The following is a 10,987-nucleotide window of genomic DNA, read 5'->3' on the forward strand; positions in this document are numbered from 1 at the left end:
GGTTTTTGGTTTTGGTTTGATGACTCACAGTTTGCCCCCTACTGCTGGTGAGAGAGAATTGCTCTCATTTTTTTCTGATAATTGATTTTGGTTTTGTTTTTTAATTGTGGTGAAATATACACACCAAAGCATTTGCCGATACAATTTCTACATTTACAATGCAATGGCATGGATTACATGCTCCATGCTGTGTCTCCATTATCACTCCCCTTTTCCATAGTATTCCAACACCATTAACATAAACTCAATGCCCCCTCCCCAGCAAATGATAATTATTTTTTTTGTACCATCCAAGATTTTGAGCCTTACCCCGTGTGGTGTTTGTTGTGAAACTTTGTTAAATATTAGGATGGAGGCTTCTCTTCATTTCCTGTTTTTCTTTAAGTATAACTCCCATATAATTCTCCAAGTGTAAGCACGATGAATCTTTACATATGCACACACCCATGAAGCCACCACCCAGACCAAGACAGAGCTTGTTTCAGCTCATTCCCCCAGAAAGTTCTCTTATGCCCCTCCAGTCAGTACCTGTCCCCCAAGTAATCCACTATCTGGCACTGTCATTGGAGGATAATTTTGCCTGTTCTTGAACTATCTTATAGCATGCATTCTCATGTGGCTCGCTTCTTTGGCTCAATATGGTTTCTGTGAGGTTCCTCCACATTGTTGGATATAGCAGTTGATGTTTTTGCTGCAGTATACTATCCCATTGGATGGATATAGCACAATTTGTTTATCCAACCTACTGTTGGTGGACATTGGGGTTGTTTCTAGCTTGGGGCTATTGTGGAGAACACTGCTATGAATATTCACATGCATATCTTTCGGTGACCATACACACTCATTTCTGCTGGGCACAGACTCACAGGGAAATGGAGAGGTGACTTTCTTTTTTAAAAATGCAAATTCCTCTGAAAGGAGGAACACAAACAGATACTTGTGCACCGATATTCATGGCAGCACTATTCACAACTGCCAAAAGGTAGAAACAACCCAAGTGGCCATGAGCAGATGAATGGATACACAAAACGTGGTATATCCACACAATGGAATATCATTCCACCGTCAAGAGAAATGAAGTTCTGACACATGTCATGACGTGGGTGAACCTTGAAAATATTATGCTGAGCGAAACAAGTCAGATACAAAAGGACAAATGTTACAGTGACCCCACTGACATGAAAGATCTAGAATGAGCAAATGTGCAGAGGCAGAAGGTGGATTAGTGGTTACTGTGGGCCAGGGATGGGGGAATTGGGAGTTAGTGCTTAACGGGTACAGAGTCTCTGTTTGGGATGATGAAAAGATTTTGATCGTTGCGCAACACTGTGATTAGTGTCATGGGATGGTACACTTGAACAAAGTGAGAATTGCAAATTTTAGGTTGTGTATATTTGAGTACTACCACTTGTCATAGAGTCAATTCTCACTCACAGCGACCCCACGCGTGTCAGGGGAGAACTGTGCTCCATAGGGTTTCCAATGGCTGATTTCTTGGAAGTAGATCACCAGCCCTTTCTTCTGAGGCCCCTCTAGGTGGACTCCAACTGCCAACTTTTCGGTTAGCAGCCGAGCACATTAATCCTTTTGCACTACCCAGGGACGTGTATATTTTACCACAATTAAAAAAAAAAAAATCCTGAAAGTGCAATTTCTGGGCCCAAAAGTACACACAGTGTTAATGCTGATAGATGGTCCCCAACAGCCCCTCCGAGGCAGTTGTGCCAATTTATGCTTCCACAAACTGGGCTGGGGCACCGAGAGCCATCGGTGAGGGTGCAGTTAAAGTCTTTCTCCCAGGTTCGGAATAAAATCGCCTGCCAAGGGAGGCACGTCCTCCACCTGTGACCAGGTGGCCCTGGAAGTCCTTTCTTTTCCGGGTCCATTAACAAACACAGGAGAATCCTCTTTCTCCACACAGACTCCGGGGTGATGTCACGGTTGCCATGGGGACCCCAGACAGCCAGTTATTTATTTCTACACTCCACAAAACTTTCCTTGTCTCTTACCCACGCTGTAGCTATTGAACGCAGGAAAGAGAGAGAAAGAGAGGCAGGCAGAGAGAAAGGCTGAGAGACAAGGGCAGGGGGGCCAGGAGCAACCAGCTCAAGAAAGAGAATTCCCACAACCCCAAGGAACCAAGAACTTTCCCTTTAACCCCCTATGGCCTGAGCCTCAAGTCAGGCACTTTAAGAGGACAATGAATTCATTTTTTAAATTTATTTTTTAATTTGCATATAGTAGGGACTCATTGCTTAGGAGACACTAAGCTTCTGTTCAGAGTGATGAAAAAAATTGGAAACGGACAATGGCGATGGTTGAACAACAGGATAAACATAATTAATGCCATGGAATTGTACATGCAAAGAATGATGACACAGCAAATATTTTGTTACATATATTTGTCGTTGTTGCTGTCGGGTAACACTGAGTGGATTCTGACTCATAGTGACCTCGTGTGACAAAGTAGAACGGCCCCATAGGGTTCCTTAGGCTGTAATCTTCACGGGAGCAGATCACCAGGTCTTTTCTCCCATGGAGCGGCTGGGTGGGTACAAATCGCCAGTCTTGTGGTTAGCAGCCGAGCGCTTAACCACTGTGCTACCAGGGCTTCTGACGTACATATTTACCACAATTTTTTTTTAAAAAAGTGTAAAATATTTGCAGATAATAAGTGGTGGAAGCATGACTATGCATTTGTCAAAACCCATAGGACTGTAGAACACAAAGAGTGAACCCTCATGTAAACCAGGGACTATGGTTAATAACAATGTTTCAGCGTTGATTCATCAGTTGTAACCAACCAAACGTATCCCAAGAATGCAAGAAGTTACCGGGAGGAGCCCTGCAGCAGGGCAGCGGGTGTACGGGAACTCTCTGTACTTTCTGCACAATTTTTCTGCAAACCTAAAACTGCTCTAAAAAAAGAGTCTATTAAAAAGCAAAAATAGAAACTAAGCCAAATTTGCATACAGTAATTTTTTTTTCTTTGCTGTATGGTTTTGTGAGTTTGGGCAAATGCACTTTTGGGTAACTACCACCACAGTCAAAGCAAAGAACAGTTCTATCGACCTGCCCCAAATTCCCTCATCCCCCTCCGTTTTTTTTAAAGAATTTCTGTGGTTTTGGAGAGATTTTACATTGCAAGTTAGGTTTCCATTGAACAGTTTTTTTACAAATCGTTCTGGGACATTTGTTACAGCTTTGGCAACGTGTCAGTACTCTCACTTCCATTCTGGTTGCTCTGTTCCCATTAGTCTAGCTTCCTTGCACCCCCTTGCCTTCTCATCTTTGGTCTAGGGTGAATGTCGACCATTAGGTCTCAGTTAGACGATTGTTCAGAAGAGCACAGTACTCATGGGTGATATTTATTTTATGAGCCACTCTGTCTTTTGACTGATAGGTGACCCTTGGGAGTGATTTGAGTTCCAAATTTAAAGGATATCCCAGGGTGATAGTCTTGGCAGTTCTTCCAGTCTTTACCAGTCCAATAAGTCCGGACTTTTTTAGGAATTTTGTTCTACATTTTTTTCCCATTCTATCCAGGGCCATCTATTGTGTCCCTGGTTGCAATGGTCAATAGCGGTAGCCAGGCACCATCTGGTTCTTCTGGTCTCAGGTATGTGAGGCCATGGTTTGTGTAGACTATTAGTGCTGTAGGCTAGTTTCTTCTTTGAGTCTTTGATTTCCTTCTTTCTCTTTTGCTCCAGATGCATAGAGACCAATAGTTGATTCTTAGATAGCCACTCAAAAGCTTTTAAGACCCCAGATGCTATTCAACAAACTAGAATGTAAAACATTATCCTTATGAGCTATGTTACGCCAATTGACCAATTTCCCCTGCTCCCACTGCCAAAACTACAGCCTTAATTAAGCCCTCAAATCCAATAACCCAACCCCATGAGGCATTTGGATATGTCTAGGAAGTATCCATAACTGTGGTCCCTATGTATCTTATTTAAGGATATACATGTAGCACACACAAACATGTATAACATTTGCCTACAGAAACACTCTTCAGACGTGTGCATCCGTATATTCATAACTGCTTACCTATACGTATAAAAAAAAAAAAAAGCATACATATCTACCCATGTTACCACACACATTTTTTGGTTGTTATAACTATTGCAAAATTGTACACCCCATATTCTTGAATACTTTTTAGTGCCACCTTTTTCCTTGGTCAAGTTGTGCCAACTTCACCTTTATTCAGTATTGCTTTACCCATCACCAAAACTAACAAGTGTCTACTATCTAGAAAGTGATTCCTTTTCCCTCCCTTCCCTGGTAATCAAGAATGTTGCATTCTGTATGTATGCCTATTCTTGTCTTTTGAAATCATACAGTATTTGTCCTTGCATGATTGACTTATTTCACTCAGCCTAATGACCTCCAGATTCGTCCACATTTTAGTATATTTTGAGAACTCATCGTTATTCTTTATGGCTGCATAGTACTCTATTGTGTGTATGCACCACAGTTTATTTATCCATTCATCTGTTGACAGGCCCTAATCCCCTTTTATACCCAGTACCTCTCCCCATCCCCAGGTGTGACAACCACTGTTCTGTTCTCTAGCCCTCTGGTTTGCCTTTTCCAGAGTGTCGTGGAAATGGAATCATGCACCACGTAGCCTTTTGAGTCTGGCTTTTTTCACTTAACATAATGCATTGGAGATTCATATGTGTTAATGCTTGGATCGATAGCTCATTCTTTTTTATTGCTACATAGTATTCTACGGTATTTACGTACCAGCATTTACTTATCCATTCCCCAGGTGAGGGACAATGTATTCCTTAAAAAAAATTTTTTTAATTTTATTGTGGTGAAATATATACAACAAAAAGTTTGCCATTTTAGCTATTTTTCAATATTTAACTCAGCGACATTCATTACGTTCGCCATGTTGTACATGTTGTATACCACATTATACCACTTTCCATTTCCAAAAGTCTTCCACGGCCCCAGACAGAAACTCAGTAACCCTTCAGCAATAATTCCTGTTCCCTCTTCCTCCCAGCTCCTGGTAACCACCAACTTTCTAATTAAATTTTAACTACTAATTTTTTGAGTTAACCATAACTTTTGTCTCTATGCTTTGGTCTATTCTAGATATTTCATTTAAAAGTGGGCTCATTCAATACCTGTGCTTTTATGTCTGGCTTATGTCACTCAGCACCCTGTCTTCAAGGTTCATTCATGTCATGAGACATGAATTTATTTTTTACAGATAAAATGCACAGAGAAAATTTAGGATGTTTTAGAACAGAGGTAGATAGGCAGTCTTCAAGAGGGGAAGAAATTTCTCTTTAAAGAGCTGAAATTTCTAGCAGGTCATCACTGGTTAAACTAAAGGAGGGAAATGGGCTTTTCTCCCTCCTCTCTGGAGAACAGAATCCATTCTGAGGCCAACCCTGGGTGCTCAGATGACCAGACAGCTACTGCATTTGATGGAGGTGGGGGAGCTCAACTCAATGCAGAGGGCTCCCACTCAGAGCCAGGATTCTGGAGCCAGGATTCTGGGCGCAGGCATTGGCGAGGAAACAGGACCCATAATTTCAAATTCTCCTCCGGAACTGAGGTAAGCATGGGCTTTGCCGCCAGGCACAGCTGGTGAAAACTCCCTGTGCGGTCACTTAGCAGCTGTGTGATCTGGGGGAAATTACTTAACCTCTCTGGACTTAGGTGTCCTTGTATATGTGTTACCTTGTTGTTGTTGTTGTTGTTAGGTACCATCGAGTCGATTTCGGCTCAAAGTGACCCTATAGGACAGAGCAGAACTGCCCCATAAGGTTTCCAAGGAGTGGCTGGTAGATTCCAACTGCCGAGCTCTTGGTTAGCGGCCAAACTCTGAACCACCGCGCCACCAGGGCTCCAAAAGAATAATATGGAGCTGAACAAAAAGCAGTAACAGGGATTAACCTAAATGTCTAACACTAGATTGTTAAAAGGAGCCCTGGTGATGCAATGGTTAAGTGCTCAGCTGCTAACCAAAAAGTTGGTGGTTCGAGCCCACCCAGTGGCTCCTTGGGAGAAAGAGCCTGGTGACCTGCTCCCATAAAAAGTATAGCTTCAGAAACCCAATTGGGCCGTTCTACTGTGTCACATGGGGTTGCTATGCATTTGAATCAACTCAACAGCACACAAGAGATCAGTTAAATAAACCATGGTATATCCATCATCCTAACAGAAACTTTTTTTTTTTTTTTAACAGAAACTCAGTACCCATTAAGCAGTAACTCCTCACTCTCCCCTCTCCTGGTCCCAGGTAACCTCTAATCTATTTTTTGTCTCTGCTGTTGCCTATTCTAGATATTTCATGTACGTGGGATCATACAGTATTTGTCCTTTTATGTCTGACTTATTTCACTCAGCATAATGTTTTCAAGGTCCATCCATGTGGTAACATGAATCAGAACTTCATTTCGCTTTATGGCTGAGTAACATTCCATTGTGTGGACAGACCACACTGTGTTTATCCATTCATCACTGATGGGCGCTTGGGCTGTCTCTGCCTTTTGGCGACTGTGAACAGTGCTGCTATGACCACCGGTGTGTATGTGTCTGTTCAAGTCCCAGCTTTCAAGTCTTTTGGGTGTATATACCTAACAGTGGGATTGCTGGGTCAGAAGGTAATTCTGTTTTTAACGTTTTGAGATTTCAGCTCAGGGCAGGTCCTTGCTCTGCCCCTGGGACCTCCCCGCAGTCCAGGGCTAAGCACCCCCAGCTCACTCTCCTTCCTCTCCCACCTCTGGGCAGGTGTCAGGCCCGGCTTCGGAGCTCAGTCTCCTTTCCTGTCCTTCAGTCTGTACTCAGCAGCTGGGCCTGCAGTCCCTAGAGAAAGATGCAGCCTCCTGGGGTTAATGAGCCCAGGCCCCCCCATCCCCGCCTGGGGTGGTGCTTGTCACCACGACCCTGGGTGCCTGAAACAGAGGACCAAAGAGATCTGCCCAGGCTCCCAGACAAAGGGGGCCTGTCTGTCTGTCCCCCAGCAGCAAAGGACAATCCTGAGCCCAGCTGGCCTCCAGCCACGCTAAGCTTCTCTCCAGCCCCTCTAGCTTTGCCTGGCTGCTTCTTTGTGCCCATTCATGAATCCAGGGCTCCTTCTGAACAGCCGACAGCATCTTGGCTCAGACTTTGGGAACCCAAGTGGGAGGAGAGAACAGTCCTTGGAATAGGGCCACCTCTGAATGGCTGTAGGACCAAAATCCCAGGGGAGAGGCTGGGAACAGGAAGAGGAAGCTCCACAAGGGATAGGAGGAAAGAGCCAATGCTAGACAATGTGGTGTGGGGTGAATTGTTCCCCCCAAAAGATATGCTGAAGTCCTAGCCCCCAGTACCTGTGAAGGTGAACTTGTTTGGAAACAAGGTTTTGCAAAAGATCAGCAGTTCAAATTCAGCAGCAGCTCCTTAGAAACCGTATGGGGCAGTTCTACTCTGTCCTATAGGGTGCTTCATGAGTAGGAGTCCACTCAATGAAAATGAAGGTTTTTTTAGATGTTATCAGTTAATGTAACATGAGGCCACACTGGTAGGGCGGGTCCTAATCCCATCTGAGTGGACCCTATAAAAGCAGGGAAGAGACACTCAGAGGGAATAGGGCCACATGATGACAGAAGGAGAGGGTAGAGAGATGCTGCCACAAGCCACCAGAATCTGGAAGGTTCACAGAGCAACCCTCTACTTTATGGCGTGAGACACATTGTTATGGATTAAATGGTACGCCCCAAAAAAAGTATGTTGAAGTCCTAACCCCCATAGCTGTGAACATGACCTTGTTTGGAAATAGAAAATAGGTTATCAGTTTGAAGATGTTATCAGTTAGCATGAGGTTACACAGGAGCAGTGTGGGTTCTCACCCAAAATGAGTGGTGTTTTCATAAAAGAGGAGAAGAGACACAGGGCAGAGTCACACACGGGGGAGGACACCATATGAAGGTACATCTACAAGCAACAAAGGAACACCAAGGGTCACCAGCAGCCACCAGAAGCCAGTGGAACAGGTTCCCCCTCAGAGCCTCAGAAGGAATCAGCATGGCCGACACTCTAATTTCAGACTCTTAGCCCACAGAATTGTGAAACAATAAATTTCTGCTCTTATAAGCCACCCAGTTTGTGGCACTTTCTTACAGCAGCCCTGGGACACTGGGACACAGGGTGATGGCACAATCGGTAGGCAAGCGCACAGACCTTGGAGCCAGTACAGGGCCTTGGTGTTGCACACAGGATCTCATGTGAACAGCGACCCCTGCGATGTGCAACTGGCAATCCTAACCAACAGACCTGGGTTCAAACCCCAGCTCTGCCCCGAGGGTCTCTGGGAAACTTCCACACCTCTGGGATGATGGGGATCCAAAGCAAGGACCACCCTTTGTCCTCCCCGCTCCAGGAGATAACGGATGAGACCAGGCAACTGCTGAGTGTTGTGAGTGAAGGTTAGGAGGAGGGTTTACCCCAACAAAGAGGGAGCCTATCTGCCAATTTATCCTCCTCCCCAGCACCAGTGGACAGACCCACAGATCCGGCCAGGCAGGAACATCAGATCTCTCACCAGAGACCTCCTTCCACCTAACCTGGACTTCTCAACCCCCAACCATCTCCCAGCTATTCCCATGATGTCATCGGCAGCCAATCAGAGCCTCAAATGAGTAGGTCAGAGCCAGTATTACTTCTTAAAAAAAAAAAAAAAAAAACCAAACCCACTGCTCTCGAGTTGATTCCAACTCACAGTGACTCTACAGGACAGAGTAGAACTGCCCCATAGGATTTCCAAGGAGTGGCTGGTAGATTCGAACTGCCAACCTTTTGGTTAGCAGCTGAGCTCTTAAGCACTGTGCCACCAGGGCTCCAATGTTAGCTCTAGAGTTGATCAATCTTCAAGCAAAAGTAAACAAAAGAGACTTTAAAAGATGGGCCTGTAGGGCCTGATTTGTGAGGGTGGAGAGAGGGCATTCATAATTCCCACACTTTTTCACTTCTCTGACTCCATGATACCCTGTGATACCCTTAGAATCCAGGTCCTCCCCACCTCAGGAAGTCCTGCTCTAATCAACTCACACCCTCCCACTTCACAAAGGGAAACACTGAAGCCCAGTGGCTTTACCCATCTACCCCCACCAATGCCCAGCATAACGGAGCCCAAGAAAAGAACAAAGAGAGGGTGGAGGCCAACACGTCGGTATCGTGGCCTGTGAGAGCTCTGGATTTGGAATCAGGAGGCCAGACGCTAGCCTTGAGATTCCAGCCCTGGCTGTGTAACCCAGGGAACATCACCTAACTTCTCTGAGCTTGAAGTTCTCCTGGAAAATTCCTGTTCTACAAACCTCACAAGCTACTGTGGGAATAAAGAGGAGAAGTGGGCAGCTTGAGTGTAAAACGCTGCTGTTGCTCCCATTGGTTGGTGCTCATCAAGAGCAAGGCACTTGACAAGCATTACCTTATTTCTTCCTCAATGCCCTTCTTTTGTCATTGTTAGTGGCCATAGAGTCACCCCTGATTCATGGTGGCCCCACACACAACAGAACAAAACACTCCCCAGTCCTGCACTATCCCTATGATCAGTTACAGATCAGACTATTGTGATCAACTGGGTTTTTACTTGTCTAATTTCAGAAGCAGATTGCCAGACCTTTCTTCCTAGTCTGTCAGTCTAGACTCTCTGCTGAAATCTGTTCAGCATCACAGCAACACACAAACCTCCTCAGACAGACGGATGGTGACTATACATGAGGTGCATTGGCCAGGACTGAACCCAGGTCTCCTTCATGCCTTCATGAAAGGTGAGAATTCTACCATCACTGCCCCCAGCACTCTTCTTTGACAGCCAGTGATCACATCCCCACTTTGCAAATGGTGGGCTCAAAGTCTACCACATCCTCTGGTTCTCCAACCTTCCCCGAGAGCTCCAGGGACTCACCACACACCAGGCAGCCAGGCTACTGCCTCCTCTGTCCTTTCTTCCAGGAAAGCACCGGGCCCCTCAAGGCAATGCCCATTCTGGCGCCCCAACACCTGGCTCTCAACAAGGTTTCTGAAGGAATCAACGAACCACCAGTCAACTGTAGGTGCTCAGTCCGTGGACAAATCTTGCATGCCCACCACATGCCACAGCCACGCTGGGCCTTCAGAGGATATAGAGGGTCCGAGCAGACACCACCCCAACCTCTCCCCAGCAGCTACTGTCTGGGAGACGCAGGCAAACACATAAGGCCTGCAGTACTGACACCTGCTCATCTGCGAGGGCTCAAGCTGATGTACCAGAAAGGGCTGGGCTTGGGACCAACCCAGAGGTGGGATGTTCCTGTATGAACTGTAACAGCACATTTCTGCACCGCTACTCAAGTGGGGTTTCGAGACAAGTCTCAGTTCCTGTTTCTCACCGGCAGACCTGTGAACGCAGTTTCCCAGTCAAGAGGAGAGCAACCAGCTGGGACTGCTGGTGCTGAACAGATAGCTCCCGGGGATATGCTGCAGAGCAAGCTGCCCGGATACCATGCTGTGTGAGCCCATCATTTATTTGGCACTCACTGTATACCAGTTGGAAACCCTGGTGGCATAGTGGTTAAGAGCTATGGCTGCTAACCAAAAGGCTGGCAGTTCGAATCCACCAGACACTCCTTGCAAACTCTTGTGAGGCAGTTCTACTCTGTCCTATGGGGTCACTATAAGTCAGAATTGACTCCATGGCAACGGGCTTGGTTTTTGGTTTGGTATACCAGTTGGAGTGGTATAAATAGTTAATGCGCTGGGCTGCTAACTGAAAGGTCAGAGGTTTGAGTCCACCCAGCAGTACCTCAGAAGAAAGGCCTGGCAACCTACTTCTGAAAAAACCAGCCATTGAAAACTCTATGGAGAAGGACAACACGCAATACAGGGAAAGTCAGCACAATTGGGCCAAAGCAAAAGCTAAGAAGTTTCCTGGACACATCCAAACACTTTGAGAGACACAGTAGCTGGGTCTGGGGCCTGGGGACCATAGTTTGGG

General features: G+C 45.8%; 1 protein-coding gene across 2 annotated transcripts in view; it reads right to left on the bottom strand.

The window, feature by feature from the left end:
* Positions 1 to 10,220, bottom strand: part of MMD2 (monocyte to macrophage differentiation associated 2) — a 30,974-nt gene extending 20,754 nt beyond the window's left edge. For both annotated transcript variants that reach the window (XM_023555945.2, XM_023555944.2), the window contains exon 1: positions 9,920 to 10,220. The gene's annotated coding sequence lies outside the window, so the exon portion shown is untranslated. The remainder of the gene's footprint in view (positions 1 to 9,919) is intronic.
* Between the last annotated feature and the right edge of the window lie 767 nt (positions 10,221 to 10,987).

This window comes from Loxodonta africana, chromosome 12, assembly GCF_030014295.1.
Source record: "Loxodonta africana isolate mLoxAfr1 chromosome 12, mLoxAfr1.hap2, whole genome shotgun sequence".
NCBI classification, from domain to species: domain Eukaryota; kingdom Metazoa; phylum Chordata; class Mammalia; order Proboscidea; family Elephantidae; genus Loxodonta; species Loxodonta africana.